We start from the raw sequence: 8,040 nt of genomic DNA on the forward strand, positions 1-8,040 counted from the left end.
CCAGAGAGGCCAAGCAACTTACCTAAAATCACACAGCTAAAGATCAAACTGAGAACTTGACCTCCGGGTTACTGACCTTCCCATCCTACAGCCTCAGTGGAATTCTAAGAGAGTTGAGTGATTGCCCTAAACACCCTCTACTTTCTTTTGCCCAGGCTTTCCTTGGAATTCAAACAATATTCCAAAATCAGCCAATAGAAACCTCTGATGGCAATTGAGAGACTATTGAACCTAGAATTATTTTAAAGTGGAGTAAAATGCTGCAATCTAGATGCGCCCAGTTATTTCTCCTGAAAAAGGTCCAGCCCGCCCTGGCCCTATATTACCACAGTCTAAAGTTTCCTTTATTCAGACAAAATTATAAATGAAGTAAAAAAAATATGTAAAGTTTCCTTTAGACCGAATAAAATGCTGAAGTGTGAAACTATAGGTCAGCATTGAGATAGTTTTAATCCACAAGGGACAACAAATTCTTCCCCAAAGAAGAATGGAGAGGAGTAGATAGGAATCCCCACTTGACCTTAGAGCTGATCTGATCACTCAACGCTTTTAGTGTCTGGGGAGGACAGGGCCAAGCTCGGAATTAGGAAACTGTGTCTGTTAGTGTCATGCCTTCCCTGTAATGACAGGTGCCTTAGTACTGCAGAAAGAGCACTGGGCAATCCAGTAGAGCTAGCTGTTCTTGAACTTCAGTTTCCTCACCTACAAAAGGATTAAATTAGGCTGTGTCATCTCCTAGGTCATCTCCACTTCCAGTTACATAAATGTCTTAAAGTCATCACATGCAAAATACGGCTTCTTCTCCAGGCCATCTGTGTTCCCCAGTGGAAAGTGGCACTTCCAACAAGTGCCAAGTACCCAAGTGCCCAGGCCGAAAACTTGGAGTTCCACATGCCTCTTTCCTTTCCCTCACCTCGCCCAAATCCTCTAATTCCCACCACACACGTTCAGTATCAATCGCCATTCCCAAATTTATATTTCCAGCCTGGATCTCGCCTCTGAACTGCAGACATGTCTAAATGCCTTCTTGCTATCTCCACCTGTATAGCCAACAGGCATTTCAAGGTTAATATCACCGGGCCAGGCGCAGTTGCTCATGCCCATAATCCTACCACTCTGGGAGGCCAAGGCAGGTAGATTGCTCAAGGTCGGGAGTTCGAAACCAGCCTGAGCAAGAATGAGACCCCGTCTCTACTATAAATAGAAAGAAATTAATTGGCCAACTAATATATATAGAAAAAATTAGCCGGGCCTGGTGGCGCATGCCTGTAGTCCCAGCTACTCGGGAGGCTGAGGCAGGAGGATCGCTTGAGCCCAGGAGTTGGAGGTTGCTGTGAGCTAGGCTGATGCCAGGGCACTCACTCTAGCCTGGGCAACAAAGCAAGACTCTGTCTCAAAAAAAAAAAAAGTTAACATCATCAAAACAGAGCTTCTGATGTTATCCCAAACCCTATTATTCCAGTTGCCCTGTTCAAAAAATCCGGGGTTATCCTTTATTCCTCTCTCCCCTTCCCCACATTCATTACAAAAGACAATTCTGTTTGCCCTACCTTGAAAATATATCCAGAATTCTATCGACTCTTATCACCCCCACTGCTACCACTGTGATCCAAGCCACCAACACCTCTTGTTCCCCTTTGTGTTATTCCCAATGATTCTTTATTTTTTTTCCATTTCATTTTTTTTTTTATATTTCTTTGGAGACCATAAAATGAGGAAGTTATGGCATTTGTGCACATTACTTTTATCCACTGTTTGTTTAGGCTAATTATATAATAGTAATCTGACAAGCAGAGGTTTTGGGAATATAATCCCTTCAGATAAATACTCTTTTTCTTTTCCTTTCTAGGGGGCCTCATGAGTTCACTGTCAAGGGTTCTATGTACTGCGAAACTGATAAAGCAGTATTAGGTATTCTTAAAGGACATATAAACCTCTCCTGGAGGCTCCAAAACCCCTATCCAAATATACAAAACCCAAACTCACATTTCATGGAGAGCTCCAGCATATTTTGGTTCATAAAACCCCTTGATTCTTCACTGCATACCAATCCTACTTCTTTTCCTGTAGTAACAAAGAAAGAGTCCTGACCTCGGCAGTCTGGTCCCCAACCTTTCTTTGCTTGTTACCCTAATTCTTCTTTCTCTATTAATGCCAATCTCTTCCTGCCTGGAGAAGCTGTCTTTTTCGCTTTCAAGTATTTTTAGATTGTAAGAAAGATGAAAAGGAACCATCCTGTCTTCCATGTTTTACTGTTGAATTAATCCATGGTGATTATCTCTATTTTCTGGCCACCAGTCTCCTTGCAGGACAGAAGTCTCTTGCCCCTGCAATGCCAAGCTGGTGCAGAGCGCTGTGACAGAGCTAAGCATGATGGACAGCGGGAGCTCATAGGGAGGGCAGGTCACCAAGCCCTGAGGACGGGGGTGGCAGGTGAGTTCTCAGTGGGGCTCTAAAGGATGAGCAGGGGCAAGTCAGATGATGATGGAGTCCCAGCCACTCAGGAGGCTGAGGCAGGAGGATCGCTTGAGCCCAGGAGTCTGAGGTTGCTGTGAGCCAGGCTGACGCCACGGCACTCACTCTAGCCTGGGCAACAGAGTGAGACTCTGTCTCAAGAAAAAAAAAAAGAAGGAAAGAAAAGAAATGATGGCTTAGTGTTGACCTTTTTTTTCACCGCAAATACCTCTCACCCTCCATAAATTAAAATATTGTAACAGAGGTAAGGATCTGAAAAAGGGCCACGAAATGTTTTATAAGTTGTCTCTTTAAAAAAAAAACAACAACCCACTCTTTTGGGGAATTAAAACCTGCAGGCCAGTAATCAAAGGGGCAGAAAAAAATGTTCTTTGTTGTTTGTTTTATTCAACTGCAGGAGATGGCTCAACAGAATTGTGCAAGGGTCACAAGATCATGTCACAGGAGATAAGGTTGATAGAAACCAATTACAGTTAAATAACAATAGCCCCAAACTAAGACCTTTGTCACCACCGGTCACATAGAGCCCAACTGCTGAAACACCACCCTGCTTTTCTGCTTATAGGCAGGATGGAAGTCTTTTGAGACTCTATTCTACCACCCTCCTCATGTTTTGGCAAATTAATAAACTTCTCTTTCCTTTTCCTCAAACCACTTGTCCTCATCCTTCATTCTCACTGACTCAGCCTTGGGGACAAGTACCCAACTTTCAGTAACAATTCCTATCGTATCAAGTCTTCTGAGCTTTATGGTGTGCAAATGACACAAGAATAGTTCTATTCTGAAAGTAAAATCCACTTGAAAGATACTTCTGCTGGTGTTCTCTCACACCTTCCCTTTTCCCTTCACTTTTCTTTGCTACATACGTGCTATTATTAATATTAATATCATTATCATCTATGCTCCAAATTATAAATCTTCTAGTTACCATGTTCTACCTTTTTCCAGGTTATTATCTATACAAAGATAATTATTTGGCCAGGCAAGGTGGCTCACTCCTGTAATCCTAGCACTCTGGGAGGCCGAGGCGGGAGGATCGCTCAAGGTCAGGAGTTCAAAATCAGCCTGAGCAAGAGAGAGACCCCGTCTCTACTGTAAGTAGAAATAAATTAATTGGCCAACTAAAAATATATAGAAAAACTTAGCCGGGCATGGTGGCGCATGCCTGTAGTCCCAGCTACTCGGGAGGCTGAGGCAGGAGGATCGCTTGAGCCCAGGACTTTGAGGTTGCTGTGAGCTAGGCTGACACCAGGGCACTCTAGCCTGGGCAAGAGAATGAGACTCTGTCTCAAAAAAAAAAAAAAACCATAATTATTCTTACCTTTGTAAAAATAATTACATTTCTTAAACTGATAGGCAGATGGCTCTCAAGAGGGAAATTAATGAAAGATAAAAGAAAAACAAAGGTAAGAAAATATTTCAGTTTAATAAGAGTCTAAATGCTATGAATTGTTTTAGCTTAGTTGAGAAAATTTTGCTGAAAGAATCTCATCCTAAACTGTGAGATGAAGACAAATTAATGATTAATTCAGAGTGCTTCATTGACATCAGTAGGAAATGACAGATCTAAAATGTGATCAGAGTAAACTAAATGTTTTTGTTACGAAAATATGTTGAAATGAAGCCAGTGAAGTCAGAAAGACACACAAACAAAAAAAATCTCTAAAGCTTAGAGTGAAAAAATCAAGGGGCAGATTGTACGTTTCTAGCATCCTTGAGGCAAATAGAATCCTGTATTTGAAGAACATGAACATTCTGGCCCCTTGAAAACAAGCATAAAAACAATAAGAGAATTCACCAGGTTATCCCATAGGCTGATAAAATTTCTCAGCACCCAAACTATTTGAGAACAATGTTAAATAAGTGTTTTTCACTTTCTCAAAATTTCTTTTTTTTTTGAGACAGAGTCTCACTTTGTTGCCCAGGCTAGAGTGAGTGCCATGGCGTCAGCCTGGCTCACAGCAACCTCAATCTCCTGGGCTCAAGCGATCCTCCTGCCTCAGGCTCCCGAGTAGCTGGGACTACAGGCATGCGCCACCATGCCCAGCTAATTTTTTGTATATATATTTTTAGTTGGTCAATTAATTTATTTCTATTTTTGGTAGAGACGGTCTCGATCAGGCTGGTTTCGAACTCCTGACCTTCAGCAATCGGCCCGCCTCGGCCTCCCAAAGTGCTAGGATTACAGGCGTGAGCCACCACGCCCGGCCTCAAAGTTTCTTAATTCTTGGGTAATACAACTAGCCTAGTAAGTAAAATAATCTAGATCCCACTGTAAGTTTGAAAACTGCCTTTCAGAAGCGTATCAGTAATGTATGGATTTTGGCTGGTGTTATTCCTCTGGTCTGGCCCACTCTAAGCAAGCTGAATATTGAAGTTATAGATGTTCAATCTGAAAACCGATCCCTGCATTGCAGCCCAACATGAGGTGTGATCGAAACCACTTGTGTTAATATCTAATGGTTCCATATAAATATCACTGACCGTTTGCATGAAGAATGATATAGTCAAGTGCTCTTTCATAAATACACTCAAGGTTCAAACTTAAAGAACCAGTTATGCTCTCTCCAATGCAATATAGTATAGCCCAGGTCAAAGTACCTCAACCTCAGCACTACTAACATTTTCAGCTGGAAAATTCTTTGTTTCGATGCACAAGGCTGTTCTGCATATTGTAAGATGTTTAGAAGCATCCCTGGCCTCTACCCTCTAGATGCCAGTAACATGCATGAATTTTGACAACCAAAAATGTCTCGAGACATGCCCAAAGGTAGCCGGTGGGACGAAAGTTACCCTCGTTGAGAGCCACTGGCCTAAGTTAAAAGTCGGGGCTCCAGAATCAGACTTCCTGAGGGTTTTTTTTTGGCTTTTGGTTTTTGTTGTTTTGTTTTGTTAGAGATGGAGTCTCACCATGTTGCTCAGGCTGGTCTTGAACTCTTAAACTTCTGGCATCAAGCGATCTTCCCACCTCACTGCTGGGATTATAGGTGTGAAATTTCCTGGGTTTACATCCTCACTCCAACTCTTATCAGCTGTGTGACTTTACTCTTACAGCTAAGTTACTTAACTTGCCTATATGTCAGTTTCCTTGTCTGCACATTGAAGATTTTATTTTATTTTTATTTATTTTTTATTTTTTTTGAGACAGAGTCTCGCTTTGTTGCCCAGGCTAGAGTGAGTGCCGTGGCATCAGCCTCGCTCACAGCAACCTCACACTCCTGAGCTCAAGCAATCCTCCTGCCTCAGCCTCCCAAGTAGCTGGGATTACAGGCATGCGCCACCATGCCCGGCTCATTTTTTCTATATATATTAGTTGGCCAATTAATTTGTTTCTATTTATAGTAGAGACGGGGTCTCGCTCTTGCTCAGGCTGGTTTCGAACTCCTGACCTTGAGCAATCCGCCCGCCTCGGCCTCCCAGAGTGCTAGGATTACAGGCGTGAGCCACCGCGCCCGGCCTGAAGATTTTAATAGTACCTACTTCAAACGTATCTTGTGAGGACTAAATAAGAGTATATGTAAAGCCCTTAAATCAATCCATGACATACAGTAAGTAAATGACTAATAAATTCAAACTACTACTATTATTTGATTTTTGTAACCATTCGCTATTTGCAAAGCCATTTCATAAACATGCTGTCTCATTCGATCTTTATAACCACTTTGTGTTGGAATGTGTGAGGCAGGGACATAAAATTTATCATTTTAACTATTTTCACATGTGCAGTTCAGTAGTATTAAGCACATTCACATTGTTGTGCAACAGTCACCACCATCTATCTCCAGAACCTTCGTCACCCCAAATCGAAATTCCGTACCCATTAAACAATAACTCCCCATTCTCCTTCACCCCAAATGCACTAGCCACCACAATACTGCATTCTGTCTCTATGTATTTGACCGCTCTAGGCACCTCCTATACATGGAAGCATACAATATTTGTATTTTTGTGTCTGGTTTATTTCACTTAGCATAAAGTCTTTGAGGTTCACCCACGTTGTAGCATGGGTGGAGAGTTTCCTTCCTTTCTAAGGCCGAATGATATTCCATTGTGTGTGCATGGCATGTTTGCTGAGTTAGCCATCTGTTGATGAATGCTTGGGTCGTTGCCACTTTTTGACTACTAGAATTTGCTATAGACTGAATGCGTTCCCCCGAAATTCATGTTATAAGATCCTAACCTCCCACGCGATAGCTCTAGGAAGTGATGCCTTTGGGAGTTGATAAAAGCAAACACATGCTGGGCGCGGTGGCTCACGCTTGTAATCCTAGCACTCTGGGAGGCTGAGGTGGGCAGATCGTTTGAGCTTAGGAGTTCGAGACCAGCCTGAGCAAGAGCGAGACTCTTGTCTCAACTAAAAAATAGGAAAAATTAGCCGGGCATGGTGGTGCATGCCTGTAGCCCCAGCTATTTGGGAGGCTGAGGCAGGAGGATCGCTTGAGCCCAGGAGTTGGAGGTTGCTGTGAGCTAGGCTAACGCCACGGTACTGTCTCAAAAAAAAAAAAAAAAAAAAAAGAGCAAACAGAGAGAATTTCCTTTCTCCTCCTGCCATGTGAGGCTATAGTGAAAAGCCAATCATCTATAAACCAGAAAGCCAATTTTTACCACACAAGAAATCTGCCAGCACCTTGATCTTGGACTCCACAGCCTCCATAACTGTAAGAAACAAATTTCTGTAGATTATAAACCACTTGGTCAGTGGTCATTTGTTATAGCATCCTAGATTGACTAAGACAGACGACATACCACTTTTAAGTTGAGACTTCTGATCTAATGCTTTTCCAATATTATCACAAAGGGAACTGATTATTTTTATAACTGAAAATCCCCCTCAAACTCAAGAGATTTTCAGGGAAATTGGCATCATTTGTAAAATGATTAGCCAACTGAATATTGCCATGTTGAGCTTTCATGAATAAATAAATCAGGCCGGGCGCGGTAGCTCATGTCTGTAATCCAAGCACTCTGGGAGGACCGCTCAAGCTCAGCCTGAGCAAGAGCAAGACCCTGTCTCTACTAAAAATAGAAACAAATTAATTGGCCAACTACAAATATATAGAAAAAATTAGCCGGGCTGTGATGGCGCATGCCTGTAGTCCCAGCTACTCGGGAGGCTGAGGCAGGAGGATCGCTTGAGCCCAGGAGTCTGAGGTTGCTGTGAGCGAGGCTGACGCCATTCTAGCCTGGGCAATAGAGTTAGACTCTGTCTCAATAAATAAATAAATAAATGAAAGATCTAAGCTTGGTCAACCTACATTTTATTCAAATTTCTCTGAGATAATATCTCTACTTTCTCCTTTTCTTTACTTAAAAAAAAAAAAAAAGAAACAGTATATAGAAGATACCAACACATCATTAGCTAATGTGATATCTCCAGAATTATTTCTGGGGGTGGAACTTGGTGAGATATATAGCACACAACAGCTTTTCAGATAAACAAGTTCAGAGGGCACATTCCCTGGGGCTCTTTTACCCTGAGCTGAGCTACTGCTAGCAGCTGGCATCGCTTCAAGAACTCAAGGTGTCTCAACCCATTAGGGCACGTGGACAAAACTCTGCGTCCAC

This window comes from Microcebus murinus, chromosome 29, assembly GCF_040939455.1.
Source record: "Microcebus murinus isolate Inina chromosome 29, M.murinus_Inina_mat1.0, whole genome shotgun sequence".
Taxonomy (NCBI): Eukaryota; Metazoa; Chordata; class Mammalia; order Primates; family Cheirogaleidae; genus Microcebus; species Microcebus murinus.